The sequence below is a fragment of the Macaca nemestrina genome, chromosome 12 (genome assembly GCF_043159975.1).
Source record: "Macaca nemestrina isolate mMacNem1 chromosome 12, mMacNem.hap1, whole genome shotgun sequence".
In the NCBI taxonomy this organism is placed as follows: domain Eukaryota; kingdom Metazoa; phylum Chordata; class Mammalia; order Primates; family Cercopithecidae; genus Macaca; species Macaca nemestrina.
Genome location: NC_092136.1, coordinates 102913925 through 102934800, shown reverse-complemented (window position 1 = coordinate 102934800; position 20876 = coordinate 102913925). Strand labels below are relative to the sequence as shown.

Here is a 20876-nt window from a genome sequence, read left to right as displayed (position 1 = left end):
CCTGATAGTTAAAATTCCACCCCTGACCTAGCAACTGATGTTATCTATAGATTCCAGACACTGTATGGAAGGACATTGTGAAACCTCCTGTTCTGTTCTGCTTCACTCTGACCACCGGTGCTCGGTGATCGCAGCCCCTGTCACATACCCCCGCCTGGCTTGCTCAATCGATCATGACCCTCTCACGCGGACCCCCTTAGAGTTGTGAGCCCTTAAAAGGGACAGAAGTTGAGCACCTGAAGAGCTCGGCTCTTGAGACAAGAGTCTTGACCGATGCCCTCGGCCAAATAAACCACTTCCTTCTTTAACTTGGTGTCTGAGGAGTTTTGTCTGCAGCTCGTCCTGCTACATTTCTTGGTTCCCTGACTGGGAAGCAAGGTGATTAATGGACGGTCAAAGCAGCTCCTTAGGCGGCTTTAGCCTGCCCTGTGAAACAACCCTGCGGGAGATTTCAACCAGCGGGAGCGTCACAGATCCTGACAGCACTCCCGGGTAGACATTTGCCCCATGGGAAGTCTCGCCAGAGCAGTGTGTGGCAGGCCCCCGTGGAGGATCAACGCAGTAGCTGAACACCGGGAAGGAACTGGCACTTGGAGTCCCGACATCTGAAACTTACTAAGACTAGTCTTTGGAACCTGCCCACTCCATCTGAGTGGAAGCGTGGCCTGATCACCCATGGTGTGCCTGTACCCGCACTTTGGTTTTTGTTTTTGACTTGACTTGGATTGCTTGATACTTTGGTTTTGGTTTTGACTTGGCTTGGATTTCTTGATACTCTGATTTTGGTTCTGATTCTGGTTTGGCGTAAACTGTAAAAGTGTGTGTGTGCCCTTTTTACGTGTTCTTTCTTTTGTAGTGTGCGTGTGGCGTGAGCGTGGTGTTTTGTCTCGAGGAGACATGGGTCAAGCACAAAGTAAGCCCATCCCACTAGGAACTATGTTGAAAAATTTCAAGAAAGGATTTAAGGGAGATTATGGTGTTACTATGACACCAGGAAAACTTAGAACTTTGTGTGAAATAGACTGGCCAGCATTAGAGGCAGGTCGGCCACAGGAGGAAGCCTAGACAGGTCCCTTGTTTCAAAGGTATGGCACAAGATAACCTGTAAGCCAAGGCACCCAGACCAGTTTCAGTACATAGACAGTTACAGCTGGTTTTAGACCCCTTCCCCCACCACAGTAGTTAAGAGAGACAGAGAGGAAGCGACAGAGAAACAAAGAAGGAGTCAAGAAAAGAGAGAGAGAGAGAGAAAGAGAGAGGCAGAAAGAGAGGAAGAGACAGAGGCAAAAGGAAAGTCAAAGAGAGAGAGACAGAACGTCAAAGAGAGAAAGAAAAAGAGAAGAGAGAATTACAAGTAGTTAAGAAAAAAACAGTATATACCCTATTCCTTTAAAAGCCAAGGTAAGTTTAAAACCTGTAATTGATAATTAAAGGTATTCTCAGTAACCCTGTAACACTTTAATACCACTTTGTTGTCATTGTAAACAGGGGCATATGCCGAAAGCACTGAGGCCTTCCTATAAAAAATCCTTAACCCAGTAACCCACGGATGGCCCAGATGCATTCAATCTACAGTGGCAGCTGCTTTGCTAACAGAAAAAAGAAAAAAAAAAAAAGAAAAAAAAAAACAGGGGAGGCAGAATTTATGTAAAAAGAATATTATATGGTAAATTCTTGTCCTGAAATAAATTAACTGGTTGTTTAAGGAAAGAAATGTTTGTAATAATTCAGAAAGTTCAGACATGTCAAAGAATTGTCTGTGAAAGTCGTGAAACAAAAAATGTTACAAAAAAAATTTATGCCAAAAATGTTGCATAATTTAAAAGTAATAAGGCCTCCTGAGTACTATTGAAGGAACAGTTTATGTGCAAGGTGTATAAGGAAAGTAAAATACACCTTTGGTAAAATAATTATAAGGAGGCATAAGAATGTGGATTTTTACCTACATGAAAATGTTTTTAAAAAGTATTGCTTTGAAAGTTTAAGCAAGTTTTAAAACGTTAATGGTAAAGAAAATTCTGTGTTAGCTAAAGTTAAAAAGGTATGATCCATTTTTTCTGTGAACTGGACATTAAAGTAGAAACGCAACAGGTTTTTCTTAAAGCACTAACCTGCTCTTTAACAAAGATTAAGGGAGCCACAGTGGCTCAGGCCGGTTGTCCTGGCACTCGGGGAGGCGAGGCTACATGTTCACGGCCAACCTGGTCAACACTGATTAAAAAAAAAAAAAAAAAGATTAAAAAAGGTTAGAAAGAGTCTATGAATATCTTACCTTATAGTCCAACATTAAAAATTGAATAAATGTGTATACAAAGTTTTATTAAAACTAACATTAACCTTAATAGCACACTAATATAAAGGTGAAATTTAGCTTATCTGGTATAAAAATCATACAAGAAACATTATTAAATATAAAATGGTGTTTAGCTTTCTTTGGTCTAAAAATTAATAAAAATAGGTGGTAAAGGAAATATTCATTTTACTAGAGGATCATAGAAGTTAAAGACTTGAAACAAACTTTGGCAATTAAGACAGCATACCAAGATGCAAATGCCTGGTTGGAATGTATCAAATATTCCATCTGCACGTTAAATAAAAGCAATTATTATGCCCATGCACATGGCAGGCCAGAGGCCCAGATTGTCCCCTTTCCACTAAGGTGGTCCTCCAGTCGACCAAGCGTGGGCTCCATGGTAACTCTTTTCCAGGATTCTACAGCCTGGTGTAATAAGTCATGCCAAGCTCTCTCTGCTATATCCCAAAGTCTGGCACCCTGCGGGTCAGCCCCCAAAGGCCATTCAGCCCATTCCATCTCCCAACACTAAGTTCACTTTGTGTCTCTCATGACAGGGAGGAAACTTAGCATTACTTGGAGACCTGAAGGAATGCAATGAGCTTAAGAATTTTCAAGAGTTTATCAATCAGTCAGCCCTTGTTCATCCCTGAGTGGATGTGGTGGTATTGTGGTAGACCTTTACTGGGCACTCTGCTGAATAACTAGAGTGGCACTTGTGCTTTAGTCCATTTAGCTATCCCTTTCACCCTGGCATTTCATCAACCAGAGGGAGAAAAAATAGGACATCGTAGAGCGAGAGAAGCCCCTTATGGGTCTTTCAACTCTCACATCTATTTAGATGCAATTGGAGCCCCGCAAGGAATACCAGATCAAGTTAAAGCTTGAAATCAAATAGTTACAGGATTTAAGTCATTATTTTAGTAGGTGACAGTTAATAAAAATGTAGATTAAATAAACTACATCTATTACAACCAACAGCAACAAACTTACATGAGTTAAAAGAAAAACTCATGTTGGCTCCAGCCCTGGAGCCCACTAATAAAAAGTGACAGTCTCAAAGAGGGGAAATGAGGGAAGAGAGAGACCCTCTCATATTGTTTTATATTGTTTTATACTCAGAAAAGGAAAGAGAAGCGAAACTAAAGGCAGGTAGCCCGGCGCCTAGGAACCAGACCCAAAACCAGGCCTGGGCCTGCCTGACCTAAGTCTGGTAGTTAAAATTCCACGCCTGACCTAGCAACCGATGTTACCTATAGATTCTAGACATTGTATGGAAGGACACTGTGAAACCTCCCATTCTGTTCTGTTTCACTCTGACCACCAGTGCTTGCAGCCCCTGTCACGTACCCCCTGGCTTGCTCAATCGATCATGACCCTCTCACATGGACCCCCTTAGAGTCATGAGCCCTTAAAAGGGACAGAAGTTGAGCACCTGAAGAGCTTGGCTCTTGAGACCGGAGTCTTGCCTGATGCCCTCGGCCGAATAAACCACTTCCTTCTTTAACTCGGTGTCTGAGGAGTTTTGTCTGTGGCTTGTCCTGCTATAGTTGTAGATGTTTGGTGTTATTTCTGAGGCCTCTGTTTTGTTCCATTGGTCTACATATCTGTTTTGGTACCAGTAACATACTGTTTTTATTACTATAGACTTGTAGTATAGTTTGAAGTCAGGTAGAGTGATGCCTCCCGCTTTGTTCTTTTTGCTTAGGATTTTCTTGGCTATACGGTCTATTTTTTGGTTCCATATGAAATTTAAAGTAGTTTTTTCTAATTCTGTGAAGAAAGTCAATGGTAGCTTGATGGGAATAGAATTGAATCTATAAATTACTTTCAGCAGTATGGCCATTTTCACGATATTGATTCTTCCTAACCATCAGCATGGAATGTTTTTCCATTGGATTGTGCTCTCTGTTATTTCCTTGAGCTGTGGTTTGTAGTTTTCCTTGAGGTCCTTCACACTCCTTGTAAGTTAATCCAGGAGCTGATATTTTGAAAAGATTAACAAAATACATAGACCGCTAGCCAGACTAATAATGAAAAGAGAGAAGAATCAAATAGACACAACAAAAAATGATAAATGGGAGATCACCACTGATCCCATAGAAATACAAACTACCATCAGAAAATTCTATAAACACCTCTAAGCAAATAAACTAGAAAATCTAGAAGAAATGGATAAATTCCTAGACACATACACCCTCCCAAGTCTAAACCAGGAAGAAGTTGAATCCCTGAATAGACGAATAATAAGTTCTGAAGTTGAGGCTATAATTAATAGCCTACCAACCATAGAAAGCCCAGGACCAGACAGATTCACAGCCGAATTCTACCAGAGGTACAAAGAGGAGTTGCTACCATTCCTTCTGAAACTATTCCAAACAATAGAAAAAGAGGGACTTCTCCCAAACTCATTTTATGAGGCCAGCATCATCCTGATCCCAAAACCTGGCAGAGACACAACAAAAAAAGAAACTTTCAGGTCAATATCCTTGATGAACATCAATGCGAAAATCCTCAGTAAAATACTGGCAAACCGAATCCAGCAGCACATCAAAAAGCTTATCCACCATGATCAAGTTGGCTTCTTCCCTGGGATGCAAGGCTGATTCAACGTTTGCAAATCAATAAACGTAATCCATCACATAAACAGAGCCAATGACAAAAATCACATGATTATCTCAATAGATGCAGAAAAGGGAAAAGGCCTTTGATAAAATGTAGACAACCCCTTCATGCTAAAATCACTCAATAAACTAGGTATTGATATTTCAAAATAATAAGAGTTATTTATGACAAACCCACAGCCAACGTCATACTAAATGGGCAAAAGTTGGAAGCATTCCCTTTGAAAACCGGCATAAGACAAGGATGTCCTCTCACCCCTCCTATTCAATATAGTATTGGAAGTTCTGGCCAGGGCAATTAGGCAAGAGAAAGAAACAAAGTGTATTCAGATAGGAAGAGAGGAAGTCAAATTGTCTCTGTTTACTGATGACATGATTATATATTTAGAAAATCCCATCGTCTCAGCCCAAAATCTCCTTAAGCTGATAAGCAACTTCAGCAAAGTCTCAGGATACAAAATTAATGTGCAAAAATCACAAGCATTCCTATACACCAACAACAGACAAACAGAGAGCCAAATCACGAGTGAACTCCCATTCATAGGTGCTAGAAAGAGAATAAAATACCTAGGAATATCTTTTATATTCTAATTAGCCAACCCTAGTGGAGGCTGTGAAGCAGCTGAGTATTTTGGGGAAGTTAATGATTTGCTCAGCACATACCATGCCTGCAGCCCCCTTTCCAGGAGTGACTCCTTAAACGCTGGTTTTACATGTCTATTGACCACTGTAACGTCATCCTGGCCACCTAATTTAACCAGTACCCCTGACCCAAAGGTAACCATTATAGGCTTGCCAGAAAGCTTTATGCAGGAAGAACAATTCTGTATTGGAGAGCATCTAAATTGAATTAATCAGATTCTTTGTGTTAGAGCACATCACACACACACACACACGCACACACACACACACACACACACACGCACCAGAATAGGTAGAAATAGAAAGGCTGAAAAGCATATATCTAAAAAGGTTTTACGAGCAGACACTTTGAAGCAATAGAAAGCATAAATAAACAGAAACCAAGAATGAAGGAAAACTAGGACAGTCAGGGGTCAATTCAGGCAGTAGAGTTAAGCAGGAGCAAAGAAACAGAAGCAAAGAGGCATGAGTGCAGCAGTGACCCTAGGCTAGTCTTGGGCTTTGGTGGGAATATCAACCAGAGCTGATTGGACAATGAGAATTGCCAGGGCATTGGGAAAGAACTTTTAATTCTCCATGAGCACTACCTAGATGGTGTAAATATTTTAAAGGTAATGAGGCCTTCATAACTCCTTTCAAGTATTCCCAGATAGCAGCCACTTGGTCAATCTTTGGGATAAGCTGGCCCTTACAGGCGACCCTACACCTCACATTCTGACTTCTTTCTCTCTCTTTTCTTCCTTTCTTTTCAGCTAGCAGATAACCTGCCAACACTTAGTGGTGTCTGTACCTGAGCATCCCAGCAGCACTCATAGCTTAAACATGTGTCACATCTTCAGGCACCTTTCAGGTTGGCCTTTACCATAAAACCTCAATGCACTGTGTACTCAAAGGTAAAGCCTGGTGAGGAGAAAGGTCAAAGAGAGGACCTATGTCAAAACAAGGAAGAATACGATTTATCAACTGGAAAACAACTTGTTTATCTCTGTATATTTACCATATATGCCATTTTCTCTACTCAGATGTTATTCATCCTTTTTCTGCTAGTCAAAGTCCCTCACCGTTGTTAGTGGCACAATGTCAGATGTAATCAAGTTCATGCACGTTTGTGTGTTTTTACAGGGTCAAGTTTTTATCGATGCTGTTTTCATCATTAAAGTCATGAGCTGCATGAAATTCCCAAGGAGGCAATTTTCCTTAGAGCTGCAGGCACTCAAGCCGATCCACCAAGTCAGTCAATATTGTAAACCATACATAGTAGTGTATTTAATCTATATATAAATATTATACATTAAATAGTTCACATTAAACAAAGCGATATTTAACATAAAGAGAAAAGGGGAAAGGAAAAAGCGTTTAATGAACCAACCCAAGGAGAGTAACATGAACAAGAAGAGTGTCTTGGACTGATCCGAATGGTCCTTAGCATCTTGCAAGGAAGAGTCTCTGATTTGGTGACAGCCTTTGGCGGCACAGGCCGGGTTTTGATCATGAGTGACAGCAAAACAGTGTCTGTTAACATGGCCATCTTGAGTTGGTGAAGTCTTGTTTTTTTCTAAATAGCCCTGGAGTCCTCTGGTGAGGACTAATAGTAAAGAATGTGTGTAGTTATATCCTTCTCTGGTTGGGTGCGGTCTCTATTCATTAGGTGAACATTTGCTCCCTGTTGGCATAATGTCTTTTGAAATGTAAAACTGAGTCTTTTTCTAAGATAGAGTTACTTATATCAAGGGTGCTCTATACACTCGTGAAATCCCTGCAGTAGTAATTAAAATTCACTACCTCCAGGAAGTGTTTCCCAGTTCACTGATTTCTACCTCATCTGCCCTTAGCTCTTGATTATTTCTGTTGCCTTATATTAGAATGTGTAAGAGAAACGCTACTTGGTAAAAAGGATTCTGATCATTTATTTTCCCTTGTTTTGTGTCTGAAAGATTATGTCTCCTATTTCTTGCATGTCTCCTAAAACTTTAAGTACTCTGTGCATAGTTAATGCTCAGTAAATATTAACTCATCTTCAGTAATAAACAACAGCAGAAAGTACTGACACCAATGAAAATTATTGAGAACCTATTTTGTGTCAGGTGAGGTATTTTTGCTTGACTTATATTATCTCTATTCCTCATATTGATATTAAAGGTAAATATTTTTCATTCCTAGTTTACAGATGAGAAAAACGAAACTCAGAAAAAGGTTAAACAATTTGCCAAAGTCACATAGGTTTTAAGTCATGCCATCAAGATTAAACTCAGTGTTTCTTTCCATTACACCACTGGTTAACATTTTCAGGTATTCTCTTCTACTTAAGGGGACTCAGTGTCTCAAGGACTAGTATTGCCTATAGCCTAAAACATGAGTTTTCACATTAGTCTACTTTATTTTGAAAATATTTTGTATATCTGAATTAAGAATTTTCTTCCTTAAATGACTTTTGAGGAAACAAGTCACTTATTTATTTGTTATCTATAGTTTTTTTTCTTTCTTTCTTTTGTGGTTGTGGAAAATCCAGTGGTGATTCATGAACACAAAATAAATTTCAAAGGTTTTATTAAAGGTATGCAGCACCCTTCGCCCTGCCTCGAGGGCATGACTCACAAACTCTCCTTATCATTTATATTTTAATTTAATGTAGGCCACAAATATTGTCTAGAGTTGAAGCCAGAGAACATGACTCACATTATTCGGTGACTCTTTGTACCTTAAAATCTTTTCAATGTAAAAAATATTGTAAACAGCTCCTTGAAATTGTATGTGTTAACATTAATGGTATAATAATATTTAGCTTACTAATATTTTAATTGAATGAGGTTTCTTACTGTTTAAACTGGATTTGGGTCTAGGTGACTTTTCTGTTTAATCCATCCACCAATCAAGTAATCTTTGAGCATTGACTTCATAAATTCAAGAGTTAAAAAAATAATTGTAAGTAACACGTGCTCACAGTAAAAACAGTTATGAGGAGGTTAGGTTCACAGAGAACTCTCTTCAGACAGACAATTAAAAATAAATCTTTAGAGCCTCCTCTATATATGTTCTCCTCTCTATATATTCTGATTAGAGAGTTGCTTGTGCCATACTGCTGTACTTGTTTTCCTGGGACTGAAATATGTGTGTACTAAAAAAGGCAATTACATTTATATTATGAGGCAAAGAGCAGATAAAAGCATGTTGTAACAGGTAATCAGGGTTAGTCTGGTCTAGGATGGCAGAGAAGTTACATAGCTGAACTAGGTTAGCACCATTTGTCCTCTTATATCTCTACCACTCTAATATCCTTTACCCTAAATATCATCTTTAGATCATGGCAATTCAATATAGACCAGAGCTATTTACAAGAAACTGACAAATCAGTGTTCCAATGGTCATTTGGTTTGAAAAACACACTGCTAGGCAAAAATATGATTATTAAAGAATCATATCCAATAATATATCTATTCTTTGCCATTGAAAGAAATGTATTAAATATATGATAATCAAGAGCAGGACTTCTCTTAGTTTATTTGAAGGCAGAATGAAGGGCTATGGGTGATTTTAAAGGATGGTTCTCTTAGGCCTGCTGTGTTACTCTTTCCTCCCTTACAGGTCAGATATTCCAGGGAGAGCATGCTAGATATTGCTGCAGACAAATCTGTCTGTATGTCAATCCTTAGTCTGCTTAAATTATAGAAAACAAATAAAAATTGTAAAACCCTGCAAAAAACAAGAGAATGAGAGAGTTCATTATTACTTGAGAGATTCCAATACTTTTCTGAAACAAACAAAATGATAATATTGATGTTTCAGAGTTGATTTCATAAAAATCTGTGTTTAGTACTGATTTTATTTATTTATTTATTTATTTAAGACAGAGTCTCGCTCTGTCGCTCAGGCTGGAGGGCAGTGGCATGATCTCGGCTTACTGAAACCTCCACCTACCGGGTTCAAGTGATTCTCCTGCCTCCATCTCCCAAGTAGCTGGGACTACAGGCATCCTCTACATCCTTCAAAAAAAACACCCAGCTAATTTTTGAAGTTTTACTAGAGATGGGATTTCTCGATGTGGAAAGGCTGGTCTTGAATGCCTGGCCTCAAGTGATCTGCCCACCTCGGCCTCCCAAAGTGCTAGGATTACAGGCATGAGCCACCGCGCCCGGCCCTGGTCTTTTATTTTTAAAAACACTTTCAGGGTTTATAACATTAAAAAAAAATCATTGAAATTCAGTAGTTAATACATTGCAAATAAAGAATATGAATGCATTATAGAATATCAAATTTATGAACATTTGTTAAATATGTATTATCTTTCTCAATAATTTGTTAAATGTGTATCATCTCTTCTACATTTGTTAAATATGTATATTTTTCTTAAAATTAGTCATTAAAAGGTATTATTAAAATAAGAAAAATATAACATGAAGAAAATGGAATTAATTATAAAAAATTAAAATAAAATAATATTGTTAGATTATTTTTAAAGGCTATTTAAAAAAATCAATTCAAAGGTTTTATGCCTGAGTCATGAAAACTGATAAACTTTCCAGTGCTGAAATAGCTCTTTCAGATTCTACACCAGTTTGGGAACAATTGAGGAGATAGCTATAAGCTGACTCCAGATATTTTCCTCTGATACTCTGAGCTTAAAAAAACACCACTATTTATTTCATAACTTTGAAGATATCTCTATTTATTTTAGTTGAGACTGGGTCTTGCTATGTTGCTGAAGCTGGTCTCAAATTGCTATCTGTGATTACAGGCATAAGCCACCATGCCTGGCACAGGTATCTTTTAAATTAACCTACCCCAGCTGAGATTGCAATTTTTTCACTGTAGTTTTGCTTTCAAAGAAAATACTTTATGTTCACTTTCATAGTCTTTGATTCATCTACAGATGAAGATTTAGTATATCGAGTTTTCTGTATTAATTTCAATACTACCATGTTCATGCTTTACATTTTTGGAAAATTTTCTACTTTGCTATCATAATTCAATAAAGTATCTCCACTAATTGTGTAAGATCAGTTATGAGGAATAATAATAAAGTGCTGACTTTATCTTAGTAATTTACATTTTAACATTTATTTCAAATTCTAGTTTTTTGTTTTTTGTTTTTTTTTTAAATAAAGTCAGTCTCACTCCTTTCTAGTATGTTTTCTTAGAGAGAAAGAGGTAGAATGACAGCTGGTGCCCTGTGCAGTTCAAAGACGTGCGCACATGTCCCACCACCTGGGACAGCAGAAAATAGGTTGAAAATGAATGAGCTTACTTAGATCTCATTGGAAAACTATCTTTGGTCACCAGCGGTTTCTGGGACCCATTTCTTGAGTTAATGCTTAAGTTTTGAGGGGCTTCATTTCAGTTTTTGGATTGTGATGTGCCTCAAACCCCATCAAGTGACTGGATTTTCTAGAAAATGAGTAATGGTAGAGCAAACAGATTCAAAGTCATTAATTCAATTTGGATATGACAAAATACCCTGAGAGCAAATGAAAATTAACATAAATGTCTCAATTTCTAACAGTTATGCAACATTCTTACATCTTCAAGCTGAAAGCACTCTGAAGTCAGCACAAACTGACAGGTGTAGGACTTTCCAAAATGTGTAAAGCATTTCCTCCTGGGGGAAGAATGGATCAAATTCTACCCCTTGCTTGATCAGATTCATCAATTTGCATATTTGTACAAGAGGGGATCCAATCTGCCTAATCATTTCTGTTTGCCGATGTTTTGGAAAGTTGGGAAATAATTTTGGTTTTGAAAAAATGTAACACAAATCCTCAGTGATGATTTACCAGGCAATGACTGAATTCCTACATCTGGATTATATTATCCCACTTGGGATTAGACTAATGATTAAAATCATCCTGGCAGCAAGGTAAATAGACGAGTTCCCACACTGAGGCAAACTCATAGCAAAGGCCCTTGGGTCATGACTTTTTTGGGGAAAATTCTTCCTAGTCTTATAGCCCTGTCTAGTTCTGTACATATTCATATCTAGGTGTCTGGGACAGACTCACTGTAGTAAATAAGAGCGAAAACACAAGGACAGTGTCTGGCCCATCAGTGACTTGATAATAAATGCCACTTCCCTTCTAAACCATCTCCCTTCCTCCCTTCCTCCCTTCCTTTCCTTCCTCTTTCTTTTTCTATTCTTTCCTCCCCTCCCTCCTTTGCTCTCTCCCTCCCTCCTTTGCTCTCTCCCTTCCTCCTTTCCTCTCTCCCTCCCTCCTCCCTTCTCTTTCTCTCTGTCTTTCTTCCTTCCATGTCAAGGGACAAATTACAAGCTGCCTACTGCTAGCTAGTTTTAGAGATGAAATCCTCAAAAAGGCAAAACTTACATTCTACATTTAAGGACATTAACCAAGGAATGAAGCCTTTGTTTTTAACCTATAAAAACTTTTACTTTGGACAAAAAAGTGTGCTGCACATGCTCTGTACTTGAACAAAAATTAGTGCAAATAAAGTAAGGATAAGAAATGAATCTTGTGCCAATCCCTTTGACCCTATAAAAGCATCTCAGTGAGGCAGATGCCCATGTTATCACCCTCCAAGTGGCAGAGAAAATTGCCTCTGTGCTCTGGAATCTCATTGTCTGCTGGCTGCTACCAGTTCCCTTATGTACTTCTAGAGAATGAGATATCCTAACCCATGTGGAGTGGAATTGCATCTTGCAGAGGTAACAGGTCCTTCCTATTGGTGTTTCCCTAATTGAGCATGTAGTTTTTTCATTTAATGGCCATGATCGTGTGCTTTCTTTCTAGCATTATTTGAAAGCCTTTTATCAACTTCCTTTGAGATCAACACACAGGCAGAGGAGAAACTCCAAGCTCCTGCAGAACAGACCCCAGCCTATGGCAGGCCTTCTTTGGTCTAGAATCAAATGGCCAACTGGATGATGAAACTTTAGCCCTGGTGATGAAGCCAAAGTGTGAAACTCCTGATGCAGTGGAGTATAATTTTTTTTCCCTCAGAAAATGAAGCAGCTAACTGGTATCTTGACCTACAGGTGAACGTGTTACTCATAATTTTTTCTCTATACAATGTGTCATGTTGCTATAGCTGCCAGGGTTCGCTTTTGCAGATCGCATCTTCATGTGTTAAGAAGTAGTTTGGGGTAATACAGAGCATTCTGGGCTATCCTAGCCAAGTGTCTGTGATTTTAATTCCTGCACCAAGTTTATCACTTTGTGTAATTTTAAGGAAGTTTCTCAATGTCTTTTAACTGTTTTTCAATGTAATATAAAGGAATTAAGCTAGATGATCTCTGGGGGTATTTTGAGGATCTACAAGTCTATATCATCCACTAATCACTTCTGTGTATTCCATATCAGGCTATATCTCTGCTACTTGAATCCTGAGTTACTAAGTCATTTCTAGGTGGCTTAAAATACCTTTAAAATAAAAATTTTAAATTACAAAATATGACAGAGTACTAATGGTTTTATTTTTTTTCTTGTGTAATAATTATCAATGAGAATTGAACCTTAGGAAAAAGCTAAAATTAGTTGTCTCTTTACTGTAGTAGCTAGGTACAACAAATCATCTTCCAAATTTAGAAAGTTCAGAATCAACAAATATTAGCCCATATCATTGAGTGGAGCTGATGCTTTCTCAAGTGAGATTCTATAACAACTCAAATGAAGTGAAGGATTAAGACATGAGCTAATTCTAGCAAAAAAAAAAAAAAAAAAAAAATCTGTAGATAATCTTCTTGAGCCTTTCCTTTGTCTCCATTTATTTTTTCATTTGTTCATCCATTCAGCACATTTTAATATAGTGCCTAATATGCAATAGGCCTAGGGCTAATCTCTAGGGATATAAAGATGAACAAGAAACATTTTTGCACTCAACTTCAAGTACATCTGAAAGATATTTCTCTACTAGTGAATGTCTTTTAAAGAAAAATCTCATTGATTTAAAGGCTGCTAATAGAGTTGAATATTTTATATACTATGCATAAAACTCATTTAGCAAAATGTTGGAGAAAGGAAACACTTTAAAGTCTTTCTGTGTTGATGCTTAATTTTACTCAAAAAGCAAATCAAAGAGAGTGAAAGCTAATTCTTTCTAAGGGTTTATGAACTTAATGATTCTTTTACCTTTTTTACAACAATTTTTTTTAATGTTGTGTCTAAGAACTCGGAATACCAATTCAACCTTTTAGTATATCACTAGTTGGTCTGTAGTACAGACTGAATGTTAATTTATTAGTTGTACTCAATTATTTCTTGCCTTGTACTTCAATATAAAATACATTCAAACATTTTATAATAAATGGAATTGTACAACCTTTTTTAAAATTACTAATGACTTATTAAGTTTTTCAACCTTGGGTGATTATAGAACAGTTTAGATTTTCTTAAGCCAAGGACAATCATGAACACATAAAAAATAAGGCTGTCTCTTAAGAAACTTTAATATATCATGGTGTACCTTAGATTTCTGATTCCCTAAGGAACAAAAATAATCACCAAAGAATTTATTTTTAAAAATGCAACAATATTTAAAATGTCATATTTGAGGCTTACTGAAATGCCTCTCATGTGTATGTATGTCGGTCAGAATAGGGAATTACATGCCAGATTTACCCTCTGAAACTGTGGACCACACCGTCCAAGCAGCATTCAAGGTTTGGAGTGATGAGACCTTACTTTCAATAGACTTTTCTGGGACACTGCTGACATCATGATCTTCTTCGGAAGCAGAGATAAAAATGAAGAAACGATTTTCTTTATTGAAGATATCCCGAATACCCTCTATGTGAAGTGATAGGCTTTGTTATTGTCTTGATGATTTTCCCACAGTTATTTTCTGAGTTCTTTCCCTTCTAGAACATGGTGATCTCTCCCCATTTGATGGACCATTTTAGACAGCCAGCTCATGCCTTTTCTCCTGGTAAGGGTCTGAAGGTGATGTTTACTTAGATAATGATGAAATCTGGACAAATGATTCCAAAGGTAAAGATGAATATTCTTCAGTTGGGATTTAATGTGGTCATTGAACTTGAAGAGTGGTTAAAGTTACAGAAATCTCCCTTTTCAGAGAAAACTGCTTTGTCCATTTTATGTACATAAGTGGTCAAAATATTGGGATTTCTAGCTCCTATCCCTAAATGGCAATTAAGGCAACAAAACAGAGTCAAACAAAATGCTTTTTGAGGTCTTGGAGGGTTAAGCTAACACCACGGGAATTGTGTGGTAACACTATAAGGTTTGACTTGACCCAGTTTTTTCCCTCAGTGGTTGAAGAAAGTGTAACAGAGTTTACCAATTGTCAATCATTTAAATTGCAGTGTGGTGAAACTATTTACAGTGATTCACAAACAAAACATATTGTCATACATTCAGATATAAGACAATAGTCTTTATTTCATGCTTGACTGTTTTATTTTATATTCCTATTCTTAACTGACATTTTGACTAAGTGTTATATTAAGAGGTAGGCAACACAGACATTAAATATCTATCTACAATGTCTCTACTTTTTTATTAGGGACAAAAGTGTCATTCTGATTATGAGCTGGCATACAAAATGTTTCTCATAGTAACCTAATGAGCAGTAGAAAAGCTTTCTGTAAAAATTCCCCAAAGTTGGGCAAATGTGAAATTAAGAAGGTGTGTGTGTGTATGTGTGTGTGTGTGTGTCTGTATCAATTACATACAATACTTACGTTTGCCAAGTACTTTCTGCCTGATGGCTTGCTGACTCAATAAGAATTATTGTAATTGACATTTTTATTGTTTTTATGTGAATATTGCTAAATACTTTGAAACAACCTAAAGCCTCAGATTTGAATTACTTTTGTGTGTCTATCTATTATTGCTGGAGAATCAGCAACTGTTTTCACAGTGCCAAAATAAACATCGAATAAACTCCATTATCATTCATTCAGAATTTAATCTTTTTAGCTACCACACATTGAGCATTTCCCATTTTCCAGGTGCTTTGATATGAATAATGTAAACAACAACAAAAGCTCATTACCACTGCAGTTATTGAGCTCTTATCATGTGCCAAGTGCTTTACACTAACCCTATAAGACTAGTTTTATTATCCTCACTTCACCTTGCGAAAGGAGGGCTCCTGTCAGGATGTATGCAGGCTTTTCCACATCTATCGGGGCACACTGGTCCTGCTAGTCTCAGTTTGCTGGATACATGGAAGCCGGACAGCCCCAATTATGTTCCCCATCACAGTTAGGGTGCCCTTCATCATGTCTGGAATTCCATTATTAGACATTTGATTCTTTGAAGCTTGGAGGCTTGTTATCCTTTCAACAATTACAAATACAGCAGGTGCAGTGGCTCATGTCTGTAATCCCAGCACTTTGGGAGGTCAAGGCAGGCAGATTGCTTCAGCTCAGGAGTTTGAGGCCAGCCTCAGCAACATGGAGAAACTCCATCTCTACAAGAAGTAAAAAAAAAATTAGCTGGGTGTAGTGGCATGCACCTGTGGTCCCAGATACTCAGGGGGCTGAGGTGGGAGGATTGCTTGAACCCAGGAGGCAAAGGTTCTAGGGAGCCAAGATCGTGCCACTGCACTCCAGCCTGGGTGAAAGAGTGAGACCTTGTCTCATAATAATAATAATAATAACTACAAATATTTGCAAGAAGAACAAGGCCTATTTTAAAGTTTCCATCATTGGTTGGTGGTAGTGTAGGGAGGTTAAGACAGCTAAGGCTAATGTTCTGAGACAACAGAGGGCAGGACAGGAGATAGTGACGATGTAGAGATGAATTAACGAGGTGAGGGGAGAGAGATGAAAATTGATTGAAAGATACTGAAGAAGAATATGTCATCCCTTGCACTAGAATGTCGGCTTTTCAAGAGCAGGAATTTTTGTCTGTTTTGGTTACAAACACTTATCTCTAGAACCAAGAACAGTTTCTGACAGTGAATGAGTGAGCTAATGAATGAACAAATAAATGAATGAATATAATAAACCTCTTCACAGGAGCCACGTATTGAGTTTAGTTCTTTACCCGTATCATCTCATAAGAGCCTTCATGTGACCCTTCCTTGACAGAGGAGAAAGGGAAGGTTTGTGAAAATGAAACGAACTGCCCAAAGTGAGGGAGCTCATAAACGGCAGAGTTGGAATTTTGGCTGGTGCATCTGACTGCAAGGCCTGGCCTGTGCTCTTAATCCCTACATGGCTCCATTGGTTTAGTTGAGGGCTGGATCACTGGAGAGGTAAAAAACAAACATCCATCCACACTTCAAAATATTTCTTTTAATTTAGAGTTAGTTTATGATGTTTCTTGCCTTACATATGTTAAGATAGACTATAGGCTAAATATATCAATAAATCAACTTTAAGGAGAGAGGTGTGTGTATGTGTGTGTGTGTGTGTGTGAAAGAGAGAGAGAGAGAGAGAGAGAGAGAGAGAGAGAGAGAAAGAAAGATGGTCCTGACATATTATATATGAGTACCCCATTTTTAAGAGAAAAAAATGAATTTGTTTTCTTTTTTCTTTCCCCTCTACCTTTTTCTTTCTTTCATTTTTTTTTCTCAGATGGAGTGTCACTCTGTCACCCAGGCTGGAGTGTACTGGTGCAATCTTGGCTCACTGCAACCTCCGTCTCCTGGGTTCAAGCAATTCTCCTACCTCAGCCTCCCGAGTAGCTGGGATTACAGGCAACTGCCACCACGCCTGGCTAATTTCTGCATTTTTAGTACAGACAGGGTTTCACCACGTTGGTCAGGATGGTCTAGAACTCCTGACCTCAGGTGATCTGCCTGCCTCGGCCTCCCAAAGTGCTGAGAAAACAGGTATGAGCCACCACACCCTTATCCCTTTTACTTAGTTTTTTAACAATGCAATTATAACCTTTACCTTCTCTCTACCAGGCACAGCAAGGTTATCTAACTATATGTTTACTTAGAAGTTCCACAGATGAAACCTTGAAGCAAATCTGGTCTCTGGAACTCTCTTCCACCAGGAGGTTGCTTCAATTTACAGCTTACCTCTGCCTGCGATGGCTCCAGGCAGACCACCCAACAGATAAGACATCCGAAGCAAGTCCCGTAGACCCCACACCTCATTGTTTCCTCCCCTACATGCTACTCATGCCAAGCCCTCCTTTTAAAAGCCCCTGTCTTCTGCCTGAAGACTGAGGTGGTGCCCTCAAGGCAGGAGCCTATACTGACTCCCCTCAGCTAGCTCTGAAATAGGGTCACTTTCTACCAGGACTCGCTCCTTTTAACTGGACTCTGCAAGCAGTGAGCAACTGGACTTGCACTCCATTACAACATGATGGTTCAACTTATGATTTTTTGACTTTACAATGGTGCAAAAGATATATGCATTTAGTAGAAACTGTACTTCAAATTTTGAATTTTGATTCAAAATTCTTTATAATAACTTTATTATAAAATGGGCTTTGTGTTAGCTGATCTCACCCAATTTTAGGCTAATGTAAGTGTTCCACGCATTTTTAAGGTAGTCTGGGCTAAGCAATGATAATTGGTAGGTTAGTTGAATCAAATGCATTTTTGACTTATGATATTTTCAATTTATTATGGGTTTATTTGGACTGTAACTCCATTGTAAGTTGAGGAATATGTATACACACACACATACTATATATGTGTGTATGTAGTGTGTGTGTTTGTGTGTGTGTGTATGGAGGAAGGTTATCTAAAATATCTTGAGCTGTTACAGTAATTTTTTTCTTTTGAGAAAAGTTTTTATTTCCCAAATATTATGTAATAACATTACACTCTGTTTTTGTATATTACTTTTTAAATCAGAGAATTTGCTTTTAAAAAAATATTTAGCGACTTCCACTTTAGTGAATTAAGGTAACAAGGTGAGACTAAGTTGTTTAAAAATAGACATTTGCTTCATTGTTTAAACATTAGGGATCCTTAAATATAATAAAATTGCTTGTTGTTAAAACCACTAAAGCATTTCACCATTTTTCTAACTTGTTTTCATTTCTATTATTCACTACCAAACAATCTAGATTTTTCCTTTTTCAAAGACATTTGGGAGGGATTGGGCTAGAATGTGTGTTCTATTCTCGGTTGTTTTCTCTTAGAGTATTTGGTTAATTCTGGCCAAGGTGGACATTCAGTAACCACTCTTTTCTAACCAAACACACAAAAAAATTAAAATTCTTTAGGAGGGGAGCCCAGGAAATTAGGACTTGACTTTCAGATGTTATACTCCAATAAGAACCAGAAATAATTTCTTTTACTTCTTGTAAATTCTTTTAGTAACTTTTGTGGATCAATCCAGTATGAGTATAGCATCTCTGAAGAGCATGCGATTCAAATGTTGAAAGTAAATGACCTCCTAAGTTGCCCAACCTTTTCTTTGTAGCTACAGCATCTAAAATGAGCTCTTTTGTTTTGTTTCACACCTGTGGATGATGCCATGACTGCACAAAAGTAGTGCTTAAGTTCAAATCTAGAAGAAATTTAGCGTTCCTTTTTTTTTTTTTTTTTTTTTTTTTTAAATGGGGCCTCCCTATCTGCCCTAGGCTGGCCTTAAACTTCACTCCTGGGCGCAAGGAATCCTCCAACCTCAGCCTCCTGAGTAGCTGAGACAACAGGCATGCCCTGTGCCCAGCTAGTTCTCCTTTTTAGGACCATTCAAGCCCAGTTTGTGAGGTTATGAAAGAAAAAGAGAAATCAGAAGGTAGAACAAAGCAACCATCAGAGAGTGTCTACAAAAAATTATTTCTTCATGCACTTGCAGAGTCAAACCACTTACATTTTAGAAAAATAAACATACCGCTAAGTGCCATCAACAATGAGTTTTTACTATACCCTATAATGAAGCCAACATCTTGATCTTAATGGTTCTTCAACTTCAGGATTTTTCATAATTTTAATTCAACTCAGATGACCAGTTGTTCATGTTATTCCTAGTCTGGGACCTCCCTGTGCTTTAGTATCTGGCTGTTCATAGACATTTTTGGTTCCCATTTGGGTGGCGTTTTGAACTCAAAAACTGATGATGACCTATGTTGTAAAAAGTCCCATATTGCTAATGTCTGAATCAGCAGTAAATACATAATTTTAATTTAGTCCGGTTTTGTTTGTTCATTTTACAGGTTTTCAAATTTCCCAGTGATTTGGAAGACTTGTTAGAACCGTTTTTAAATACCAGCTCAGCCCAGCCCTGTTGTGTTAAAGATGACATCTGAAACCACAAATCATTTCACTGTGGTAACCAGAAGGCTTGACTTTGAGTTTAACAATTAACAACTGATAGAAGGACTTGCGTTGACAAGCAGTTTGCCAACACATTACGATGGATGACACAGCCCTATCACCATCTAAAAACACTTTTCCATGAACAATATTCTATAAACCAGCAGTCTGATTATTTTCTTAATAAATTAATGTTTATTTTAATCTTTGGAGGAATTTTTATTTATTTCTACTTAAGAAAACTACAGAACATATAATAGTATGTTCTCATTAACCTTTCCGTGTTTTTTTATTTTGTGCTGATTATGTTCTCAAATGGAATGAGAAACTAGTAAATTATTACAGTTGTTTGATAATAAACATTATTTTTAAAGTTGAAAAATAGTGGCATGTATTTATTTTCATTTTTCATGGAAAAGGTTTTTTTTTTTTTTTTTTTTTTTAATGGGTGAGGTAATATTGTAATGATCCTAAGAGAAAGGCCCTCATCTTACCCTTCATTTCATTTCCATAGAGACTAGCATGGTATCCCATATGGCTGATGCTCAATTAATATATTCATTAAATTGATAGATAAAAAAGCTTCTTCTAGTTTGAAGTGATAACATTTCTACAAATATGTGAAAATGTGTAAGAACAGTTAGCCTACTCGATTCTTTTTCTCCACTTTCAAATGTTTAATAAAATGTCATTTGTTTTCCAGCTTCTTAAGCACTTTTTATTATCTAATGAGATTTTAATATATTATGAAAATTTATTTGTAAAAACAAATGCTTTCTAATAAACTAACTTTTATAAGTTTAGTAGATGAATCAAACTTTTTTGGATAATTTTTCACTCAGTCTCAAAATTAAATATTATGATACACAGAAGCAACTTAAAATAAATTATTGCTTTGCATTTCTGATTGAGCACAAATCTAATCCTGAACTCACTGGAAACAATCTATTTGAAAGGGTATATTTGGCAGTATTTTGTTTGGATAAAGGCATATAGTAAATTTCCCTCAAATGATCACATATATGTTGTAGACTTCTCTGATTTTTCTCTAAGGCACTGGCTACTCTAGATTACATAGCATTTTACTCATGTGTTAGAATACCCATTTCGTGTTCACCCTAAAGCTGTATTCATGCTTCTTCTCTTTGTCTTAATATGTTTCTGACCTGAGCATCATT

At 37.4% G+C, this 20876-nt stretch overlaps 1 long non-coding RNA gene across 1 annotated transcript; it reads left to right on the top strand.

Annotated features, from left to right (window-relative positions):
• Window positions 1–1026: 1026 nt before the first annotated feature.
• Window positions 1027–20047, top strand: LOC139357370 (uncharacterized). Its single transcript, XR_011610355.1, has 4 exons — window positions 1027–1085; window positions 6682–6789; window positions 14367–14492; window positions 19599–20047. It is a non-coding gene; the product is annotated as an uncharacterized lncRNA (long non-coding RNA).
• The last annotated feature ends 829 nt before the right edge of the window (window positions 20048–20876 follow it).